The sequence below is a fragment of the Portunus trituberculatus genome, chromosome 49 (genome assembly GCF_017591435.1).
Source record: "Portunus trituberculatus isolate SZX2019 chromosome 49, ASM1759143v1, whole genome shotgun sequence".
NCBI lineage: Eukaryota > Metazoa > Arthropoda > Malacostraca > Decapoda > Portunidae > Portunus > Portunus trituberculatus.
The window spans coordinates 11,132,191-11,157,357 of NC_059303.1; the positions used below are offsets into that span (position 1 = coordinate 11,132,191).

A 25,167-nucleotide genomic window follows, 5' to 3' on the forward strand; every position below is an offset into this window, starting at 1 on the left:
ACTCAATATTTGCATAGGTATATATGAGATGAATGTAGCATATGAAAGCACGAAGTAGGTACATTATTCACTAAGGAGAAAAGAAGCAAGTCAGTGTAAAGGAGTGTAAAAACAGGTAGAGTAGACTCCACCTAACTCTGGGCTGCAGTAAATTATAAGCACTGTATACTAGAAATACGACCAAGGTGGAGGTGTGGAGTTTGATGTTAGTGGCGGGGCGGCGTTTGAGGACTGCCATGTGGGGAGGGTGGGGGAGGATAATGGTGACGGCCAGCCAAAATTACAGGAATTAGGGAAGGTGGAAGACCGTGGGAAGCAACATCTTGACTTAGGAGCAGGAAGGAACAGGACACGCTACCAGTTAATGTAGGAAGAGAGAGAGAGTGGGTGAGTGAGGGAGTAAGTTAATGAGTGAATGCCTGGCTGGCTACATGTGGAAGGGAGAACACAGCAAGGGATAGAAAAAAGGGAATAATGAACTGAATATGAGTATTTTCAACCATAGAATATATATATATTTTTTTTTTTATAAAGAGTGGATGAGTGAAGGAGAGAGTGAATGAATATATGATTAGTTAGCAGTACAATGGAAAAAGTAAGGATAGGAGAGAACGAAAGAAGTGAATAGGCATATTTCATTCATTGAATTACTAAAAAAATATAAAGAAACAATGAGTAAATGAGGAAATATATGATATTACTGGATGTAAGTGAAACATGATAAACAAGGCACTTTAAGGAATGAGAAAAGGAATGATGAAATTAGTAGAATTGTGTTCACCCATAAGCAAAAGAAACAATACCTAAGTCGCCTGTAAAAAAAGGGTGTTAGTCTCATGACCTGCATAAAAACAACCCCTAGTACAACTACAGCAACCATTATTCGAGAGAGCATCTAAGTCAGACGTAAACAGGTTAATCCAGGTAATAGTTTTCTGGTACAGGTTATAGAATTTGCTGATCTACCTGCGCACCATGTCTACACCACTGGAAGGTAGTTTATAGTCGTGAGTGAACGCCATGCACAGATACTTAGTTGTTTTCTTTAAGTTTCAAGGTTATGAGATGAGCTTCATGTTTGTATGGATTTATTGAAGTGTATATGTTTTTAATGTTTCTTGTACTTTGTGCCAGCGAACGTGTGATGTACGTACGTGATGATGTATTGGAGGCAGCAAGGTGAAGAGGGAAAGACTGACAGTTTCCAAATAAAGTAGTAGAGGAACAGATGGACAGGTAGACAGATTAATGAATAGATGGACAGACATACAAGTATATAGATGAAGAGATCGATAGATAGGTAGATACATAGATAGATAGGCAAACATATTAGTTGATAGGCATGTGAATTCATAGATAAATAAATAAACAGATAATTAGATAGATTAAAAGGTAAATAGATAGTCAGATGGATAGAGCAGACAGACAGAAAGAGACTAGGATGGAGCAGTAGACTAAAAAAAGTGACAAGTGACTAAACAATCAGACTATAAGGATAAAAATAAGAATGTTTATGGAACCAATGCAAGTCATTAAAAGTCTACCAACTAAATAATAGGAACATACCAACACTTATCAAAGGAGACCAATAGGTAAAATAAAGTAATAATGCCACATACACTGCAAGACTAAACTAAGAAATTTAAAGGTAGCAAAACACACACACACACACACACACACACGCACACACACACACACACACACACACACACACACACACACACACACACACACACACACACACACACACACACACACACACACACACACATACAAAACATACACGCTAAAAGATGACATAAATGCTAATTCAACGAGCAAGACTCAAGTGTCGTAAGGGTGAATAAAGCACAAAAGCATCATAATTCTGTGCTGTAAACAAGGCTAAGTTGATTTTAAAGCAACACTTATTCTCAATGGCTCAAAAAAATACATGTAAAGTTTTTGAGAGAGAGAGAGAGAGAGAGAGAGAGAGAGAGAGAGAGAGAGAGAGAGAGAGAGAGAGAGAGAGAGAGAGAGAGAGAGAGAGAACAAGGAAAAGTCAATAAAACAGGTTTTTATGTTATCTTTTATATGCTGTGGTGTTATTGTACAGAAGGTATTAAGGAAAAGGAGGAAATAATTCAATGTTGTGGAGAATTTAAGTGTAACATAAAAGTTGATCTCAAAGATATATTGGGTGAAAGATACAGAAATTGCAATAAAATACACAAGCGAAGAGGGCAACACATGTAAACATTGATATATACATCAGGGAAATAAATGACTGTAAAAAAAAAAAATGTAAAACAAACAAATCACATATAACAGATAAATGCATTTCAATTTGGCGTAACATGTTATCACTAAAACAATTATGAAAATACAAATATTTACACAGGAAGGGGAAGAAGCAGCGCAAGGCGAAGAGAAAAAGATGAAGAGAGAATGAATATAATGAGATGTGTAACAGTTAGTAAAGAAAATTAAATATAGTTTTGGGTTGAATAACAGTAGCAGCAAGAGGAGGAGGAGGGGGAGGAGGAGTAGGAGGAGGAGGTGGACGGGGGTACAGGAAAAAGGGATAGGATCTAGAATAGAAAACAAAGGAGGGGAGAGTAAAGAAGAAGAAGAAGTAGAAGAAGAAGAAGAAGAAGAAGAAGAAGAAGAAGAAGAAGAAGAAGAAGAAGAAGAAGAAGAAGAAGAAGAAGAAGAAGAAGAAGAAGAAGAAGAAGAAGAAGAAGAAAAAGAAGACGTGGAGGAACAGGATGAATAGGAGGAGGAAGAGGACCAGAAGGAGGAGAAAGAAGAGAAGTAGGAGGTCCAACCGAAGCAACAGTAGGAGTGGTAAGAGCAGGAAGTGTTAGTGAGGTTAAGAAAGAGGAGGAGGAGGAGGAGGAGGATGGGGGGAGGAGGAGGAGGAGGAGGAAGAGGAACGGGAGAAGGAGAAGGGTGGTTGGAGGAGGTTGCAGTGGTTGTGACATAGCGATTGTTATAATACCATAAGGTGTATGGTAGAGCTGAGGTGGCAGTGATAATGGTGGTGTAGTGGTAAAGGAGGATGTGAAAAGAGGGTCAAGAAATGAGGAGGGGAAGGAGAATGAAGGGGATGAGAGGGAAAAGGAAAAGGAAGAAAAGGGGAACGTGTTAGGCGGAAGTTGATAATTAGTGTGGCTGGGGTCGCTGCGTCATCTTCATCGCTTTATAACCATTAAAACGTAGATGTCTTTTTAAAGTCCTAAAGTAAAGCAAGAAGACGGAAATTCCTTTATCATGACCATTCCACGGATTATCATTTAGTTTCGCTTCCCGCACTTTTTTTTCCTGATTACGTAACACATCGTAAAAAACATTCACATAAGAGTTTATCATCTAAGTGTTATTGCAAAGAAAAAAAATTATCTAACACTTGCAATTCAGCTATTGAATGTAAAATAAAATTATGCACGTATATCTTATCTTTATAACCAAACGTGTTTTTGAATAATAAATACTATTGCAAACAACATTTTTTCTTGACCAATTGAAAAAAAAAAAAAATAGGTGGTGCAACATTGGCTAGAAGTGTTTCCTAGGTGATATCATTGTGTACTTTCTGTATCCTCGACAACGCTTCCATGCGAGTTTTTCGTCTCGCTGTTACTGTGCATATGTGTTGTCTGTGCTTTGTAGAACACATGTACCAGCTGTGGAGCTTGTGGCGTGATGGTGTTGTGTTGGCAAGTAATGATTATCATGCAACACGCCGACTCGAAAAGCCCCTTTATATCCTAGCATGTATTCATATTTCTTTTCGCCGAAATTTTCAGTAATATTTAGTTTGCAGTTTGTGATAATGTGTTGCTTGTTTGAATTTATTTTTTAAGCCTTGCAGCCATAAATGGTTGTATTTTATTATTGCTGATGTTTTTTTTTTTTCTTTCAGTGTGTGTGTGTGTGTGTGTGTGTGTGTGTGTGTGTGTGTGTGTGTGTGTGTGTGGATGAATGGGTGAATGCGTATAAGTAACTCTTAAAATACGATAGCAACTCCAACATTATATCACCTTCTATAATGATTTTAACATTGTTATTTTTGTTGTTGCTAATGATGGTGTTGTTGATCTTATCAATATAATAATATTGAGTGCTTTTATTGTTATTATTATTACTATTATTATCATTATTATTATTATTATTATTATTATTATTATTGCTATTATCATTATTATTATGATTATTACTATTATCATTATTATTATTATTATTATTACTATTATTATTATTATTATTATCATTATTATTATCATCATTACTGCATCCTTTTCGTTCATGTAATTCGTTAATTTATCCTGCTCCTTACAGATAAGTGTACCAGAATAAAACTTTGTACTTTATGAACAATATGGGAATTTCCTACTTTCCCACAATCATTGATGTGGAAGGACAGAAAGTTCACACCAAAGGGGAAGTGAGGCCTTTGCACGCCGCAGGACACGTGTAGCGCAGATGGTAGGTGAGAACAAGGACAAGAATAAAAGTGTGTGTGTGTGTGTGTGTGTGTGTGTGTGTTGAGAATAGTAATGAATTTTATGGTTTTGTAATCATCATTATTATTTTGGATATCTTGGTATTATCACTTCCTCTAACCTGCACTTAAATCTCTTGTCTATTTGTTTTATCTTGTTCACTTATAGATTTACTTTTGCAATTGCCTGTGTAAGAAAAAAAAAAAAGGATCACATAAATATGAGAAGCAGCTGAAAGACCATATTGATTAGCTGGATGGAATCAGATTCACTGCAGTCGTCGCACACTTATGGTTTGTTGCACTTTCTGTTTGATACATTTTGATCCTGTGTATGCTAATTCATAAACAACAACTCCCCGCACTGAATGTAGGCTATATAGCTAAGATAGTGTTAGGCCGTAGTGGGAAGGTTTTACTGCAAGGATAGATTGTTAGGCCTCACTGAAATACTCTGTAATGGTGAGACTTTCTGTATCTTCTGCGGTTTCTCTGAATTGCAGGTAAATGGAAAATTCGAGATTACGCAATTTACCAAGTCTTATATATCAATCTGGACCGAAGTGGCTCGTGAAAGACGCTTCCGTAGCTCTGTTTATGAAGATTAGCTTCGCTGCGTGACGCCACACACCTACACCACGCTGCACCTCTCGGATATGGCAAGTGGCCGAGGTGTTTGTTGGTGGCGTGCTACAATCTTCATCAATTTTAACTTTCTGTCAAGATCCAACCCATTACAGCTGAATAAAACAATCACACAGTACAATGTGTTATAGAAGTTGCCGATTGGTGATATGCTTGATAATTCGTGTATCTAAATGCCTCTTACATTTTATTCACTAAGCAGCTTTTCATATTAATCATATTAGACTTATAGCAGGTGCTACTATATGAATGTCATCATGACTGTATAAACAAATAAGAAATAGGTAAATACGGCAAAGAAGCGGAGGGTGGAATCGTGTATCAGCTGATCACGTGGTGAGGCGAGGAGTGTGAGTTACCAACTGATGTATTTCATGATATATTATGTAATTGCTCAAAGTAAAGATATTTCCTACATATTCAATATTTTTTTCATTAACCTTTTATTCTATTTAGTTATCAATATAAGCCAATAGCTTACAGCAAATATTTTATTTATTTATTTATTTATTTACGTACTACGTTGAGATTATTTCTTTGTACAATAATAAGCCAATCATTGTATTCATTCACACGAAATAATAAAACAATGTTATACTTTTATTTCTATTTTAAATACCGAAAAATATGCTATAAATGTGTAGTAAACACTCTTTATGAGACTAAATAATTTTACATTGTATTGTGCATGACCTGGATATATACAGTTCAAGGCCACCCTCGACATAGCCTCTTCTCGGTGTCTCGAGAACGACGCACGTGTGAAGTTGTGGCATAGATGATTGATCACCTCGCATTTTGAAAGCCTCCGTTAAGTTCTACAGGAGAGTCAATTCTATCACAACTGTCACTAACGGGAGTCAAGTGAGGCGAGACTCCTTCCAATGACAATGATTTTCGTGTCAAGTGTCATTGCATGAGAAGGGACTATCCGGAGTAAGGGGCGAGGCTATGCAGTACTAGTTTCCTTCTTTGTGTGAGTATGTGCGTGTGTTAATGGACGGTAAACATTGCTGGAGGATGTGAGTGCTTCCTAGATTGTGTCGGCTATTTTGGCGTCTTCATCATGCCTACACAGCAGCCATGGTAAGGTGAGTGATGAGTCTTTCAGGCCCATATGGGAACTGGTGAGCGTGTAGTAACTGCAGACCACAAGCGGGGCGAAGCAGGCTTGTCATGCTGAGTAACAGGTTGTTTCTGCCTATCCACTATGATTCCCATGCTCCTGTGATAGGTTTTTAATGTTGTTTTTTTTCTTCTTTTCCAGGCTAATGTTGCTTCCGAGTGGTTAGGGTTAACTATTATGGTAGGATTATTATGTTAACATTTTCAGGCTTACTCATATGGTTCCATGTTTTATATTTATTCACCTTTATTTGGGTTGTCGTACGATTAAAGTGGAACTACCCTTGGATTTATAGAAATAGAAAATCTTGAAATGTTTTATTGTTGTCACTGATAATGATGACCTCATGTTTTTGCTCCTATTATACATTTCCTTTTGCCACTTGGCCATAAATGTCTTAGATTTACCAGAGTCATCTACCTAAAGTATCCGCTTGAATATAGCGCTACCCCAAAACTTTTAGGTGGCATTTAGAATAACGGAACAAATAATTAATATTGAAAATGATGAAAATAAACAAACGTTGAAACTCACCCGTAAAAAGTGTGTATCAAGCGGAAAACATCCGAAAAAAAAAAGAAAATTACAATGTTGTGGTCATGAAACTGTGGTCGTGATTTGATGGAGAAGTAATTGAAGTAAGTAATAGTATGATGAAACAAATGTTACTTTTTATAGTAAAAAATGTATTGGGCATTCGTAGCTGTGTATTGCAAGTGTTAGATTAAAGGAGATCGTTAATTACTTTGACAGGTTTGGTGAGGGAAGGTGTGCTGGAGAAAGAAGTGAGAGTTGCAGGAAAGGAGGAGAAAAGGGGAAAAAAAGCGAGAATGACTAGAAGGAAGAGGAAATGTCATATACGTTACTCATTATAGTAGACAGATTGCTTTGTCACTAATAATTGCACACATTGACAGTAATGACATTTTTTTATATCGAACTAATGGTAGGTTTGTGTTCAGATCTTGACAAAACATGTTGGATGATCACTTTACTTTACTTGATATAATGTGATGAATGCAGTGATACAGCAATTAAGTATTCGAGTTCACCACAATCTTCTTGCCGCTCAGCTGTGTGGATAATTAATGACGTGGATAGACAAACTTGGGCAGAAGATATGAATGTCTTGTCCCAATATTGCTGGATGGAATGTTTTTTGTGTTCCTACATATGTTAATAGATCTTCTCTGTGATGGCTTGGTTGCCCTGTCGGTCCAATGAAGGTTCAACGGCTGTGAGTAAACATGTATTGCGGGATGTGGTTAAATGGGGAAGATTTTTGTTTTAGGTAACTTCTTTGTTGTTTTCCTTATGATAATTTAACAATATTGTTGTTATTCACTTTATCATCTTTATACATGAAATTGGAAATTCACACACACACACACACACACACACACACACACACACACACACACACACACACACACACACACAGTAATTAACCAAAATGTCAGTTCTGTTTTCTCCTTACCTGAAATGTAACATGTTTGTATGTGTGAGGCTACCCACAGACAACATTCTTTTTTTGTGTGGTGTTGCAGGAAGAGAAAAAAGTAATTATACGATAGGAAGAAGGATCCCCTGAGTGAAAGGAAGATGACAATCAGGACAGTGCCATTGCCACTTTTAGCACACATAATGATCAGTTGTGTCTGGCAGTGGCCCAGGTAAATGATAACATCCTTGACCTATCCGTTACTCTAAACACTACATGATAAAATGTATATTAGCGGCATGGTGTGCGGGGCCGTGACAGCAGCAGCATCTCACCTTCCGCCTGTGATAAGCCCCGCCTGTCACGGCCCAGAGTTATGAGTTCAGTCGCGCCGTGGAAAATCAGTTGGTTGGAAAAAATAGCGGGTAATATATGGTCGTAAATTGGATGTTTAGGAACATTATGTATATTAATGTATATTAATGACTAATTATGAGGAAATTAGCGACTAATTACGAGCGTCGAAATTGATCTCCCGCAAGTAAATGAGGTGTACTTGGCCAGCAATATACATGTAAGTATGTATGTATGTGCATATATATATGTATATATATATATATATATATATATATATATATATATATATATATATATATATATATATATATATATATATATACACACACACACACACACACACACACACACACACACACACACACACCGGTTCAGTATACCCTCATACGTATATGTCACGAAATATTTGTTATTGTGTACACTGTATAATTATCTTAATCTTTCATCAAGGAAAACCAAGTGGTGAACCATGTTTCCCTGAATGCAAGCATCAGGTGGATGTTGAATCCACCAGCGCCCTCTGACTCATATTGGTGTGACGTGTGGAGTGTTGGGTGGCGATACTTATACAGCATTGAGTGCGTAGTATAGCTTACTGTGTGTGTGTGTGTGTGTGTGTGTGTGTGTTCCTGAAGTGAGGTAAGGTATATGACAGTGGTAAAAGGATTGTGTTCTGTGGTAGCTATGTTCCAGAGTGTGTGGTTGGGAAGTGAGATAGAGCGCTGAGGTAAATAGAGGGCGTTGTGTAATGTGGTGCAGAGTGCAAGGGTGTGTGGTACGCTTGTGGTAATATGGAGAGAGAGAGGTGGATGGATGGAGGGAAAGGCAGGGCCGGACTACTGGGAGGGGAGGAGCTTGAGGTAAAGGTTGGGAGAGAGGATGGGTGAGGGAATTGGGGGGGGGATGGTTTGCTGGAGAGAGTTGGAGGGTCGGGTGGGAGAAGGCGGCGGCGCGGAAGGCGCAGGGCGTGCAGGCCAAGGGAGGAAGGATGAGGCGTGCGAGGGAGGAGGGGTGGAGGAAGGGAGAGGCAGGTGGGTTGATGGGCGAGGAGGATGTAGAGGCTACCAACACTTGTGCACCTACACGAGACAGCCTCGCTAACGCCGCTCCTCTCTGATTTGTTTCCGTGTGACCTATCATCATCTTCGTTACTCTTGTTGCGAATGTTATTGATTCGACATACTGCTACTGAAAAAAATACAAACTCGAAAGAATTTTACCTGTAGAATCCAGGCGTTAGCTGGTCTACAGGTATTCATCATTTGCTTGCATGCTCTTTGTCTTAACACTGATGCATCGGATGTGACTGAAGAAATACAATTATAAGTTACTGGATGAATTTTATGCAAAGAATAAACCTGATTGGAGTTTTTCTATGAGAGAGAGAGAGAGAGAGAGAGAGAGAGAGAGAGAGAGAGAGAGAGAGAGATTCGTGTGTGTGTGTGTGTGTGTGTGTGTGTGTGTGTGTGTGTGTGTCCGTCCGTCCGTCTATCCGGTATGTACCAAACTGTGTGTGGTTTATAAAGAAGAAAAAATCCGTTAAATGTTTAATAAACATTATGTATACATTATTGAAGAGAAATAAAAATTACAATCGAACAGCAACAATTACATAGATGTCTGTTTGTTGCAGGAATGTAATGAAAGTATGCATGAAGCACAGTTGATATTTGGCGCGGAGGAAGCAACTATATCCGGTAGAATGTTGATGGAGGAGGTGAGTTGCTGGTAATGATAAAGCAAGGAAGTGGCGGTCCGCTGTTTCTATCATTGTGGCGACTGACCCTGCGATAGCTGAGATACGCGATCCAATTATATTCATGGGAGCACCTGAAGGGGACGAGAAGCAGGATATTCGCCAAACCCGTGGCGAAATATCCACTCACAAAATTGAATAGTTAATGACAGTTTATCAGTTAATATATTCCATACCTACTTCCTCCGCGTGCTTAATGTTGATAAGGTGGCAGTTTTTGTGTTTCCCTTTATTTAATGATTTTTTTTTATTTTTGTTGCTCACGAGTTGCTGATTTATTTTTGCGTGTTTTTGGATCTACTTCACCTTTATGTATATATATTTTTTCTAGATTGTACATATTAAATCTCTCTCTCTCTCTCTCTCTCTCTCTCTCTCTCTCTCTCTCTCTCTCTCTCTCTCTCTCTCTCTCTCTCTCTCTCTCTCTCTCTCTCTCAAAATCCAACACATCACTCTCAGTTTCTTTTCCTTCACTTTTCCTTTCATGACCTTATACTCTCCCAGTTTTCCTCCAGCCTCAGCTACTCTACCGTTTCCACCACAAGCACACCTTTAGCATCCCTCCTTCCCTTTCAGTATGTCCACCCCTTCGTTCTCCATCCCTCCTCCCTTCCCTCGTTCTCCACCCTGCTCACTTATTGCCACTACATCTCTCGTTATCTCTCCCTACCCGTATTTACCCGGCTAATCTTAGTGGACCATTGATACTCTGTTAATGTTCTCCAGCCACGGCGTTTTTTTCTTCATCAGAACGATGCAAATGTGTGTGTGTGTGTGTGTGTGTGTGTGTGTGTGTGTGTGTGTGTGTGTGTGTGTGTGTGTGTGTGTGTGTGTGTGTGTGTGTGTGAGGAAGTGAGTTAGTGAGTGAATTCATCTATTAACGATTTTTTTGTGTATGCGCATGTGTGTGTGTGTGTGTGTGTGTGTGTGTGTGTGTGTGTGTGTGTGTGTGCGTGCGTGCGTGCGTGCGTGCTTGTGCGTGCGTGTGTGTACACGTGTGTGCGTGCGTACGTGCATTCGTGAGTTAGACTGTCGAAAGCTTTGTGTGTGTGTGTGTGTGTGTGTGTGTGTGTGTGTGTGTGCGAGTAGCTGTGTGTGTGTGTGTGTGTGTGTGTGTGTGTGTGTGTGTGTGTGTGAGAGAGAGAGAGAGAGAGAGAGAGAGAGAGAGAGAGAGTTTACAGGTTACTCAGTTCAGCATAGTAGTAACCCTCTTCTATGTGTTGTTTGATGTTTTTCCTCCCGTCATGCGCAGTACTCCTTGGTCAGGCGAAGAATTCCTCGCTGGCGTTGTGTCCGCGAGATAGCGCTCCTTGTGTTTTTGCCTCCGCTGTGATTCATACCTCCATTCCGCAAAAGTATAATAATTTTCTCCTAATACACGCTTGGTTTTCTTTGACCCACTGCCCTTTGGAAGCATCACATCGCGTGTTATATCCTTTATTACCCAATTTCCTTCACTATTATGCCTTTGTTCTCTCTTTACTTCTTGAGGAAAAAAAGTGAATAACGCATTGCCACTCAGCCAGCAGCTTCCTCCTTGCGGGGAAGCCTGCGCCGTGTGTTTTTACGAAGCTTTCTCTTTCGTGTCGCTTCTTGGAAAATATACCTTTATTTTTGGATATTGCTATTGCTAGGTAATCTGATATGCTATTATAGTTTTTGTGTGTGAGAGAGAGAGAGAGAGAGAGAGAGAGAGAGAGAGAGAGAGAGAGAGAGAGAGAGAGAGAGAGAGAGAGAGAGAGCATTTTAAGTAATTTGGACACTGATATGAGTGGATATATATTTTAATAGTAAATAACACGAATTTGATTTTTTTTCCTTCAACTAACTTATACTTTGAAGGAAAGTCGTAGGAAAAGACGCAGGTGGCAGCCCACGCCAGAGCCAGCCAATATGAAACGGACAGAATACTCGATATGCTTACAGTGTGGGCGTAAGGCAACTACTAGCATCGGTCTGTTAAAACATTATTAAGGCCTTACACATATTGATATAATAAGTGAGCACAATAATAAAGATCGAAAAACTACTCACTTCCTTGCCACTTCGGGTAATCGTCGTCTTCGTCGTGGTTGGTAGCTTGATCCGAATCTTCCGACGATGGCTTCTGCTTGAGTTGCTCGGCCTTGGCTAATCGCACTAACCAACTGCTTATATTATGTATCTGATCCATACTTGAGCGAATAGTAGAACTGTTTGTGCACACACTGAGAGAAACGGAGTTGTCCTTAATAGTCTCCGCGCCCAGCCGATGGTGAGGCAGATCTACGTTCGAGCGGCGTGCCTGTGGTTGGCAACATTGTTTGTTCACTGGTGAGACACTCCCTGTCTTCGCCACTTGGATTTATTCAACCCTGCGCAAAGTTCTGCCGCGTGAGGTTCTCCTGACGGAGGACAGCACTCTAGAACGAGCAGTCTATGTGACACTGCACGGGCTTGGATCACCCCAGCTTCAACACTGAAACCAGTCCTGGATTCCCCCATCTCTCTCCCCTGACACAAGCTCGAATTCGATCGCAAAAAATGCCCTCGCCATTGCCGCTAGGTACTGAGTACGACCCACCCCCCGGCTCACACACCCCCGGCTCCCCCAAGCCGGCCACACGCTACTTCATCACGCCGCACCTGCTCTCCGCTCTCCCATGGCTCATAATTATTCCTTACGCCAAACTATGATAAATATATTTTTTTCTAAGGTAACTTCGATGGAAAGAATAGGGAGTGTCATGTGATCCCCCCTCGTCAATATATTTATTTTGTGTATGGCCCACCCGATTATTGCTATTCTTATACCTGCGCTGCCGTCTCTATTATCCCCGTATAGTCGGCGTGCTTGGCTGCCCCTGGGTGGTGGTGGGCCTCGTTGTGATGCCAGACACTCCCTCATTGCCAGTCGGGTGGCGTCTGCTACCCCAGCTTATGCTTGTTATTTGTAACACATTACCATCTTCCTGGACTCTCGGCTTGTTCAGATCCTTCCAGAGACGGGTACGATCTCCACTGACCTTTCCATAGAGAGTTACTCGTTGAAGTCTCTCGCCCCGTCTGGGCTGGGCTGGCTGATCATTAAGGTGCTGGCTGGCGATGCTGCCGTCACTACGTCACTCGAATAAATTTTCCTCCTCCCTCTTTTACCAACTTCATGAGCCATCGCCTCTGCGTCCCCCTACCGTGAGGTGAATATCCTCGTTCACTCCTCTGCACTCAGCTACTTGTGGATTATGCATCTTTTATAGTGACGTTAGGATTTATTAGCCCATTGTTCTCTTTTGAATACATTCTCATACGTAGATTGCAGCCTTTATACATATATATTTCAAATTATCTCTGTTATTATTTAAGACTTTATTCTTCTCATCATCTATTGTTTTCTTGATGCACTTAAAGCTTTCATGTGAGTCTCCCCTTGAGAGGATGTGTAATTTCTTTCTTTTCTTTTGTTCCTATCAGGTGTGGTGTTCCATCTTATCTGTTTGTTTACTGGGACTCGATTGCCTAAAAAGGACCCCAGGTTTTGAGTGGTGTCCTGCATATAATACTTTTACATAACGGAATGGTAAACAACTACCTTATCGTCGGCTCCACATCACTTGCCTCAGAGTTCGCAGTTCACATTGTAGCTTCATCTTGCTGACTAAGGGAATCCTTTGTTATACTACGCAATGCAGGTTTATATTGCAAAAAAGCGTAATGTTAATGAGCGTAATATTATACACGTACCTCTCCAGCAACGTCGTGTTCCGGAAACGGATCTCCCATTATAGCCCAGCAGGAAGTCTATAAAACCCAAAATGCACTTTCATTTTCATCCATGCAAGAGATAAGCTCCGGGATCGAATATTCGTCATCGTATTCTCCTTGATGTGTCTTCTTTAACAATCGTGCGAGTATCCTTGTCAGTCCCAGGAGCCCAGAGTGGAGGTGCATTGCAGTATAACTTGTTTTTACGACCTTTGCTGTGGATGTTCTTAATATTCCCCACGAGACAGAGGAAGAGGAGTGAGCGTGTGTGTTTGTGTGTTTGTATGTGTGAGCGCACCCCTTGTGACTTTTTATTGTCTGTATTTCAATCTATGTATGTAACTGTGTGGTACTGTGGGTAAGCAGGTATGAATCCCAGTTAGTATGCATGTACATTGCTCTATTTTTTAACAGTACTAATGTGTACTTATGTGACCAGAGTGAACCTTGCGCATACAGATTCATGTAATGTGTTTCTAGGTGGGCCATTCGATCACGTAGGTAGGGATGGAGAGGCCAAGGCAGAGATGCTGGTCGTGGTAACCTTTAAACCCCGTGGTTCGGCGTGTGTGGATCGGTCAAGGGTAGTGTTGATGGGGGTGGTAGTTGGTGGTGTTTGTTAGTGGACGGTGGTGGTGTTGGGTGGTTGAAGTGGTGGGTGGTGGTAATCGTGGGTAGTGGTGTTGGCAGTGGTCAGCCGTCCCTAGGTGTTCAACATCGATTAGGTGACAGGTGCCTGGCCGCCACCTTTTACGAGAGACGCACGTGGCCCGTTTTATTACCTCGCTTTCCTATGTAATTCATGAGTTGTGTCTCCACTTCCATGTGCAACCAGCACTGCCGCCACTCTTCCCAGACTGGAGCCTAAAATCTTGATAAGAGACGAAGTAATGTAAAACAGCTATTATTTATGGCCGCCTCAAATGTTTGATGCTAATGAACTCCTGTGATTGAGCTAATAAGGCTTTTGTCTCAGGTTTGATAGGAGGGATTGCTCGGTATTTGACAGATAACGAGTCTGGATATCGCACCTTAATGCATGTATAATTTAATCATAACTTCTGCGACGCGAGGCACTGGCTGCATTACCGGTTAACTGTAAATAAATTATTGCAACGCTAAATGGATCTTACGTGATATCAAGGTAATGATATTTTTTTTCTTTTGTGTGTGTGTGTGTGTGTGTGTTCCTAAAGTACATTACCTCGTATTTATTTTTGGTGTTTTGAATCTACATATCAACGATTATCGGGAGTTCCTTTTTATTACTTTACATATATATATTTTTTTCTTTATTTCTTCCTCTATCTTTATCGATAAAGTATGGAGCAACCTGTTTTTGACATGAATACGTTCCATGATTCACCGTCACAGTGACTGACTCGCTTGCCACATCAGCTGCAGGCAGGAAAAGCCATCAGGACAGCACGCAATATACGAGTTGTGTAGATGAGTCGTAAAGCTGGATTTTCCTACGTCATAAAATCGAACGCTATTATATCGACAAGACGCCCTTCAAACTTGAATAATTAAGATAGGGAAAGAGTTACTAGTTCTTTTTTTTTATGAGACAGCATCTTGATTTATGAGTCGATTGTTGCCTGACGCACGCTGTGTTACGAAATCATGCGTGTATGAGTCTCGAAAAAATACGTATCCATGTGTGTATTATGCGCACCTCAAACGTGTACACCTGGTATCAACACCACACACACACACACACACACACACACACACACACACACACACACACACACACACACACACACACACACACACACACACACACACAAACAAACAAACAGACTTATATTACATAAGATATAGACAACATTAAAAAAATGAAGAGAAATTAATACTCAGGCAGACAGATGAGCAATGACACACACCATCATGACGTGCTGAACCAGGCAAGCATGAGCACCACAAGCCAACACTTTGAGGCGAGCTGGGATACAACATACATTGAATGAGAGAGAGAGAGAGAGAGAGAGAGAGAGAGAGAGAGAGAGAGAGAGAGAGAGAGAGAGAGAGAGATATGGGTGTTTAAAGATACATTTGAATATACATCGCACACGAATAGGCAAATTAAGAACATGCACATAAAGAAGATTTAAGAATACTTTGTTTAAAAACATTGATTTATGGATCAATACCAACGAGAGAGAGAGAGAGAGAGAGAGAGAGAGAGAGAGAGAGAGAGAGAGAGAGAGAGAGAGAGGCATTTCTAAATCAAGACAATAGGCTGCGAACTAATCCATTTAGAGTGGTATCGAGCCGTCCTCTGGGTCCCTTGAACAGCGCTTCAACTGTTAGTGTAACGACGCCGCGACGCGAGAAATAGAGACAAGGGTTCCCGAGGCCTCCTGCTCACATCCTCCCGAAGGCACCGAAGGAGGATGACGCGAATTGATACTGTCGAGACGGATGCCCTCAAAGGACATCTTGATTTTGCTGCTTTGTAGAGTGAGGATGGAGTGAGCGAGCGAGCAAGGGAGCAAGGGAAGAAGGGGGCGCCGGGAAGAGGGAGAGATCATATATTAAATGGAATCTTGGCGTGAGGAGGTGGAGGAAGAACGATTTAGTGTGAGGGTGGAAGGGGAATGGAATGCCAAGAGTCAAGAGTGAAAAGCAAGGAGTGTGAGAAGTGATTAATTGACGGGAAGTACGTTGTAGTGAAAGTAAGAATGACAAAAAGAAAACTATGGAAATACTAAAGGTGCATAAAATCAATAAAAAAAAAAAAAATCTTCAGAAAAAAAAATACATAAGGAAAGTTTAGCTAACAGTTAAATGGATGAAACTATGCGTCATTTTTTCATGGGGGAAATGTAGGTGCGATAAGCGGAAAAACGCCGCCTGTGGAGTGAAAACATTTTACAGAAACGTTTCGCACTTCACGGAGGCTTGAGGGCACGTTGCGAAAACATTTAAGGCCACGCATCCGAGACACATGTAGCGTACGAGTATACCACTTGTGCGCCGCGACCCACAATGCAAACTGGCGACTGTTGTAGGTGCAAACGGAGCGTGAGGGCGTGTAGTGGGCAGTACGGTGCTTTGCCTGTGAGGTTTGAGTTATTAAATATTGTTGTGACTGTTTTATCTCTTAACTGTTTCCTCCCCTCCGCACCGGGATTGGAAAACGTATACACTCTAAGATTTATGCGACAATTTCTATTTTTTGTGAGCGCGATATCTTCTCTCGGTTATGGTGTACTGAATGATTTTTGTGCTAAATGGCTGCTGTGTGTGTGTGTGTGTGTGTGTGTGTGTGTGTGTGTGTGTGTGTGTGTGTGTGTGTGTGTGTGTGTGTGTGTGTGTGTGTGTGTGTGTGTGTGTGTGTGTGTGTGTGTGTGTGTGTGTGTGTGTGTTTGAAGGTAAGTCATCGTGAATAATGTGATTTGTTTGTTTGATAATGCATTGTTTTGGTGCAGCATATTAGGGCAGTTCAGAAAGCCTTGCCCGGTGGTTACACAAGGAAACTCTTCCACTGATGGCGACTTATAGGCCTTTGTCGTGCAGTATTTCACCTTCATCATTGTTAATTGAATTACTGAACGGTCATTCTGTTTGAAGAGAGAGAGAGAGAGAGAGAGAGAGAGAGAGAGAGAGAGAGAGAGAGAGAGAGAGGTCATCAATGTATTGAATACTATGAAAGTGATCGCCAAAAGTCAGTCACGCAAACAGACACTTAACGCCCGGAAAAGCATGCACGCAGATCAGGTGCACAAACACGTGCACACATCCGTATATACACGTGCATACTCTATATACATATATGCACCATATAGAGTTGTGAACTATCGATATCAGTATAAAGCGTTAATATTCTCAATTGCCGTGAACGCTTCAGATACAAATGAACATTGCGTATTTACACATGCTCTTTACACCCTCATCCTACTTTCCTACACTCACACTCACAGACGGCCACGCACGCGCATATGCTGTAATATTGCGTGTGGATGTCATGTCGCGATATTTTCCGGTGATATAAGGTAATGATACCAATTACGTGGTAATTATTAATAATTAGGCTTGACAGTCTCGTAATTGTACCTTGAAATCAAAGACGAGCAAAAGTGATTACACCTCACATTACATAAGAAAACCAAGCCCCATTATGATATTTACTAGAACTCTCCTTCACAACCTGCCTGTTTTTATATTTACAAACTTAGTAAGATCACTCTGTAATTCAATTTTCGCAATTTTCTGCGAAAGTTTAAAAAAAGTGGAACCTTCACGTCACAGTTCATTGCGTCACGCATGAGTCATGTGACATTGTTTCCTAACCGTGTTATTCTTACTGTCAGAAAAAAAAGAAAATTCCACGAAGTATGCCTCGCACACGTTCTTTACTCGCATCGGAAGTCAAGCGTTGAAAAAATGCATTGAAACCGGAAACTATAAATTATGTAAAACTGGAACGATGGGAGAGACGGCCCTGGTGTTTATCTATGGAGTCTTGCTTCCAGAGTCACCAGTAAAGCCTGAGGAAGCAATATAACGGTGAGGCTTTTAGGCGGACGACAGTTTAAAGAAGACAATATGGTTCTCGGCTCGTTAAATTAAAGACTCTCTACTTTTAATCACAATGAAAGCTTCAGAGTCTTAAAGAAACAGCGCCCGATAAGAAGACTCGTTTTGTTGAGTCTTTAGAAGTAATAAATTTCCCCCAGGATTCTTTTTATATGTTCGCTTCTTTCTATCTCCTGTTTTGCGATCCGGCTTGGTTAACTGTTCTTAAGCAGATAAAATAATGCTGTGGAAAAATACGTGTGCGATTTCTTTCTCCATACCATTTCTTAGATCTCTCTCTCTCTCTCTCTCTCTCTCTCTCTCTCTCTCTCTCTCTCTCTCTCTCTCTCTCTCTCTCTCTCTCTCTCTCTCTCTCTCTCTCTCTCTCTCTCTCTCTGTGTGTGTGTGTGTGTGTGTGTGTGTGTGTGTGTGTGTGTGTGTGTGTGTGTGTGTGTGTGTGTGTGTGTGTGTGTGTGTAAGTCAGTCAGTTTATCCTTCATCCATTCACTATCCATTTATTAATTCATTCAAACAATCAGTCAGACATATAGTCAACGAATTTAGTCAGTCAATCCGTCTGTGTCTGTCTGTCTGTGTGTCTTTTTTTGTGTAAGTCTGCCTGCCCCCTCCTCCCCAGTTCTCTCTCTCTCTCTCTCTCTCTCTCTCTCTCTCTCTCTCTCTCTCTCTCTCTCTCTCTCTCTCTCTCTCTCTCTCTCTCTCTCTCTCTCTCTCTCTCTCTCTCTCTCTCTCTCGTTCGCTCGTCGGCTGGTCTGTCTGCCTGGGTCTGGATGTTTGGTCAATGCAGCGTGACGAATTTGCGGCCATAAAACAGGTCTCTCAGTGTCTTGGGTGCTAGAAGGGTTGGGGCCTTGAGTGATCACCTGAGCTTCGCTCCGTTCACCTCCTACCTTGCCTCACAAAGCATCGTCTCTATCAACTCACTAATAGACGGCTGATTATTTTTTGCCTCATGTAAATACAAATCGCAAGGATGTTTGGTGGTTTAGATATTGTTGTAAAGAGATAAGTAGCTCGTGTGTTTTTAGTGACCAACTTGTCTTAGACTTTACTTGGTTCGTTCAAGAGGTGTTGAATTCGATGTATTCTGGAAAAAGGATGTGGTTTTAAGTGTTGGCGGTGGTATGAAGAACAGCGTGCATCAACCAGGCTCAGCTAAGAAGGAGGGAGGCAGGGCAGAGGGAAGGGGCTGCTGACGTGATGCTTCAAGGAGGACTTAACGCTTTCAAAAAGTCACTATTAGTATTAAGAGATATATATTTATGTGAAATTTCTACCACATTCTGTATTATCTATCTCTTGTTCTTTTTATTCTGCGTTGAGAGGATGTTATTACCGTGTGCAGATGGAGTGAAATTGTCATGAATATTAAACACATGATAGTCAGGCTGCTGTTGCCGTTGCTGCTGCTAGAGGGCGATGTTGGTAGTGCTGCCTCAAATACACTAGGAACAATTTTAATCAAGTATCTCATCGGAATGTCTGTCAGCTGTGATCGTATCGCTTTGTTTTTTGGGGATTTATTTAATGACACACATGCCACTAGTGGACTACTACATGACACTTTCTATATGGGTGTCATTAGTCACTCATCTATTCTGGGAGGAAAGTATTGATATATTCCTTTGTTATGGATGAGTATGTTTGTGCCTGGTGGAGGAGACACTTTTCCGCTTTCCCTTACCACACTAATAGACGAAGAGGCGTAGAAAGTGAAATGCTTGACCCTGAGAGGCCTTAAGTAAAACCACATGATGGAAGGGAAAAAAAATCGAGAGCCCAACCCTTTCCCTCCTCCGGGCTACAAAAAAAGCAATGCAGCCGTAAGCCTTTAGGGCCGATGCTGTGCTTTTCCCTTTCCCTCCCTGTTACCCCTTACCGTCCACTCCCGCCTCTCCCCGTTTCCCTCCCGTCCGCTCTCTACTCACCCTTTCCCCGCCACTCCTATACTGTCCATGTGCGAGCGTTTTTATTCCTCCCACATCCGACACGGTTGACAAGAGTATATTACTGGCCCTTTTCCACTTTTTCCTTCCGTTTTGCTACACATGCAGTACCCAGATGTTGTCATATTTTGTGGAGTTCACCCGCTGCCTTCGTTTCACAAGTGCAATGACTGATAAATCACACTATATATACGTCGTGTTTCTAGATGCCTTGAGTCCTGACCGCTTTAGTTTTAACCCTTTCCTCTCCTACACTCTTTTTTTTATGCCTGTCGTGTGGAAAAAAAAAGTTACCACGAGGATGACAAAAAAAAATAGAGGTCGGTGAAGCTCTTGGCTAGGCTGCCGTCTCATGAATATTCAAATCTGTGCTCTGATTGGTTGTTAGCTGAGTGATGGACGGAAGAAGAGAGTGTCGTGCCCTGTGTGTCCAGTCTGTGTGTGTGTGGGAGAAGGACTGCTGGAGGTGTGGGTCTTTCTGTCTCTCTCTTTTGCAGGTGAGTCTCCTTGTAGGGGAGTGAGTGTAGGTGGTGAGAGCATAACTAAGTGTGGCCTGATGGTAATGGCTTGTGAATGGCCATTTTATGTCAAGTGTGGGAGAGTGAATGCCCGCCTGTGTGTGTGTGTGTGTGTGTGTGTGTGTGTGTGTGTGTGTGTGTGTGTGTGTGTGTGTGTGTGTGTGTGTGTGTGTGTGTGTGTGTGTGTTTTGTGTGCAGGTGTGCGTACGAGTGCGGCTCCGTGCATAGCCCTGAGAGTGTATCGGGTGTGGTAATCTTGAGACGTGTGGTGTGTTCAAGAGTGCGCGTGGACTTTGAATATCGCTTCCCGTGTATGTTGGGACTCTTCGATACCTGACGGATGTAGCAAATGGACAGAAGCGTATTCAAGTGTGCCGCCCAGTGCGTTGTATAAGTATATTCCAGTCGAACACGTCGCTCCTTTAGCACTTAGCACACGTAGGACATAGAACAGCCATAAAATAAAGATAAGAATTTGTAACATTTACTCGTTCACACCTTGACTACATTAACCATCTGAGAGAAAGAGAGAGAACAATAGTAATAATTATAAATAGAATATATAGAAATAAGTGAACAGAATAACGTTGTTCGTCGCGCGCGCGCACACACACACACACACACACACACACACACACACACACACACACACACACACACACACACACACACACACACACACACACACACACACACACACACTGAACTAGCACCTTCAGCATCTTTTCTCTCCCTGTCCTCCCTTTCCTCCATGCACCATCAACATGCACAAGCGCACATAGTCTTCCTCGGCAGCTGCTTCTCTTTTATGCGTGTCTCCAAGGAAATATATTTGGCATCCACAGTGTATATAGATCCTGCATTGCCTCTACGCGTCGGAGTTCGTACAGCATCTGAGGAAAGGGAGGCGCTCTAGGGCAAGCCGTTCATCGTGGTTGGCATACAGTCCCTGACATGAGACAACGCTCCCAGGCAATCGATCCCGGGCAGAGAGCCAAAACCCATCGATTTGGGTGTGTGCTCAGACCAAGCATGCCTTATTCACACTCACTGGAACAACCACACACACACTCACACACTATTACAGGCACAAACGGACAGCCCCATGCACAGCGCCACACGCACTCACACCTGCCTTCCTATCTATCTACACACACAAACACACCCACACACACACACGCGCACATCCACGTACAGAGGACACTGACATGTTCACAAAAAGTCAGTAAAGAGTTATGCGGCCTTTCCTTTGTACATTTCACCTGCAATACACAGTCCTTTGGAACGTGTAATTACGAAAGCCAATATACACGTAATATACAATGAACAAACTTACATGTGCTCGTGAATGTGTGTGTGTATTTGTCGTATATACGCTGAACCAACACACTTTCATTAGCAAATAAAAGTGCACTTACACAAACACACAAATATGCAAGTGGAATAGTTTAAAGGCCTTCACAAATATTTGCTGAGGAAACTCGTATGTAGCACACACACACACACACACACACACACACACACACACACACACACACACACACACACACACACACACACACACACACACACACACACACACACACACACCTCTGTAGCACACGGGAGGTGAGTTTAGTTCCTGTTCCTCTTGCTACTAAATGTCTCGCGAAACTTATGTTTATAGCGGTCTTTTTTTTCCGTCTGCATATATTCATTACCAAAGTTTCGTTTACTCGCTTCGACAATAAAAGGGACGTATACCTCTTCGATATTTATGCGCTTCCTTCGTTTTCTTCTTTCCTCCTCCTCCTTCTTCTTCTTCTTCTTCTTCTTCTTCTTCTTCTTCTTCTTCTTCTTCTTCTTCTTCTTCTTCTTCTTTTCCTTCTCTTCCTCCTCCTCCTCCTCCTCCTCATTGTATACGTAGCTCGATATGACTCTTTAGCAAAATAACTCTCTCTCTCTCTCTCTCTCTCTCTCTCTCTCTCTCTCTCTCTCTCTCTCTCTCTCTCTCTCTCTCTCGGAACAAAAGAATAAAAAAAATATATAATAAAAGAACTGAGCTAAATATAGACGAAGGCTTTTTACAAACGTTTTCATCTTCACCTTTACTAGAGAACCGTCCTTAACCGCCCCTGTCCCCCGACCCTTCCCCATTCAGCTGTGTGGCGGCGAGGGCGTGTGGGCGTGTGTGTCCCCCAGGGGTAGTGGTCGCATTAGACACACCTAATTAGCCCTTCCCATGATAAGAGGAACGGAGGCAATTGATCATGTGTAATGGCGAAAATGTGCCCAGAGGGAGCAGCCCCGTCTGTCTGGGTTATGGAAGGTGTGTTTTGAATGGTGAGCCAATTATACCCGTCGCCTTCTGCTTGTGTGTGTGTATGTATTCGTGTGCGTGAGGTGTGTTATGTATGTATGTGTTTGGAATTATGTGTATGCGTTTTTATGTTTCCTGCGCTGTTGGTGGTGAGGTAGTTACGGCCGTCGCCTTGTTTTGTTCGTCTGTACTCGTGTGTATGTATGTATGTAAGTTTGTTGTGTTGTTATGTATGTGCGTGTGTGTGTGTGTGTGTGGTGGGTTTTGTATGAGTGTATGTGTGTGGTTCGAGCTGATTGTTTATTGCGCTAAAGGTGATGAGGGTTGTATTATATATGTATTTATGTATGTAATGTGTATTTCAAGTCTTGGTGCTTTTAGTTACATATCTCTCACTGAAGGAAGTAAAGTGTTTTGAAGAAATGATAAATAATTAAATATCTCATCAGAACCTTAAATATTATTCAATGGAATTTTTACTTATCTTTATTGTCTTATCTATATTTCTCGCATTTACTTGTCATTGGTTTAAGTATTTAAGTCGCACTATGTCTCAAATCTCTTGTTCCTCGTGGGTTGCATTGAAGGAAGTGAAGGCGATACGGTGATATTACTCTGGTCCGATAAGCCACAGGTCGTCTCCCTTCCCTTGCTATCCCTCATGAAGTGCAAATCACACTCCATTAATACACGCAATCCACGTCCGCATTTCTCGTCTCATTAATGTGGATGCGAAGGAATCATGAAAAAGCATCACAATAATCAGCCTTTGTCCGCCGGAAGATCCCCCTTTTATGGCGATTAATGGAACAGACGACACATGACGAGGAATAAACGGGGTCTAGTTAACTTAATGGCCGAGTGGCGGAGTGGTGGTGCGGTGGTGTGACCTCGCGTACTGCCCACCTGCACGGCTTTGTTTGGTCACCGGCTGAGGTATTCGGAAGTCATTAAGGGATCTGGTGGCGCTGTAATCGATGGTGACGTGACGCGGTATCGAATGAGTTGCTGTATTTGTTCCTTGAAGAGTTATAGTGATGACAAGGGAGCCGTTTTACTTTCAGTATTATAGGTATTAAGTGCCTTTTTTTTCTATTTAAACGTATTTTTTTTTTTTTTTTAACTATCTGAGGATTATTTGCAAAGATGAAATTCTAACGAGGCATCTCCCGGGATTAATGAGCGCGGCACACGTTACGGAAGCGCTAATCTGCCTCCCACATACGCGCAGTCTCATAAAAATTTAATGAAGGTGCTTAACTGTGGAGTGAAGCTTAGAACTGAGGGCAACGCCGCCTCTCTGTTGTTCAGATCGTGAGAAGACGAATTGCTTGTTGATTTCTTGTCGTGCCGTGAAAATTACTGTTTTTTTTTGCTAGTGTTCTTTGCTACTGTTTCTTTTTGTTTCTGTCGTTTGACGATGGATTCTTGTACAGTATTGTTATTCGAGTTACGTCTTTAATATTCAGCAAACTTATCCGTTTCATTTCCTTTTAATAGTAAACATACAGTAATAAAAGAAAATTGCAAGTGAATATCAGAACCAAAACAAACAGTGTGTATTTTTAAACATGAAATACAGACGGAGTAAAGCTTCACCCACTTACCACCGCGTCACCAGTCCGTGCGTGTTACTAGTTCATATCATAAATTCACAAAGGAACCATTCTGTGGTGCAAAAACAGTTTGTGAATAGGTAGTACGCTAAACCTGTAGGAGGGAAGCGTAGCTGAGACGCATTTACTCTATAAACGATATTTCACTTTAGTGGTACTGATGGGATTCAGATGGTTGTGCTAATTTGGCGGCGGTATTAGTGGCGTGGCGGAGGGAGGCGAGGGAGACGTAACCAAGGCCATGGGGGACGAGGAAGGCCAAGGGAGAGGCAGGGAAGGGCAGGGGAGGCACGAAGGGCGGCCCTCCCCAGGCTGTCACGAGGGAGAGAGCAAGACTTGTGGGGCTGGAATACTTCGTGACCTTTCGTGTTCTTAGACTGTCACCCGCGCTCGATTTGTGGCTTGGTCTTGCCCTTCAGACGTGCTTTTTTATCTGATTCCGAAGAAGTTCATGATTAAATGTTGATTTTACAATGGTAACGATGATGATGATGATTATTATTATAGTGATGATGATGATGATGATTATAATGATGATGATGATGATTATAATGATGATGAAAATTGGTCAGTAAAGAAGAACATGCATTTGAAACGTGAATAGTGAGAGACGTGCTTTCCATTTTTATTTAGAAAAGGGAAAATAGTGAGAGCATGTTGATATTAATGATAATAATGGTAATAATGATACAGTAAT

General features: G+C 41.7%; 1 protein-coding gene across 5 annotated transcripts in view; it reads right to left on the minus strand.

Annotated features, from left to right (window-relative positions):
* LOC123499152 (homeobox protein abdominal-A homolog) overlaps window positions 1-25,167 on the minus strand; it is a 155,050-nt gene that overhangs the window by 35,866 nt on the left and 94,017 nt on the right. The gene's annotated exons all lie outside the window — the stretch shown is intronic.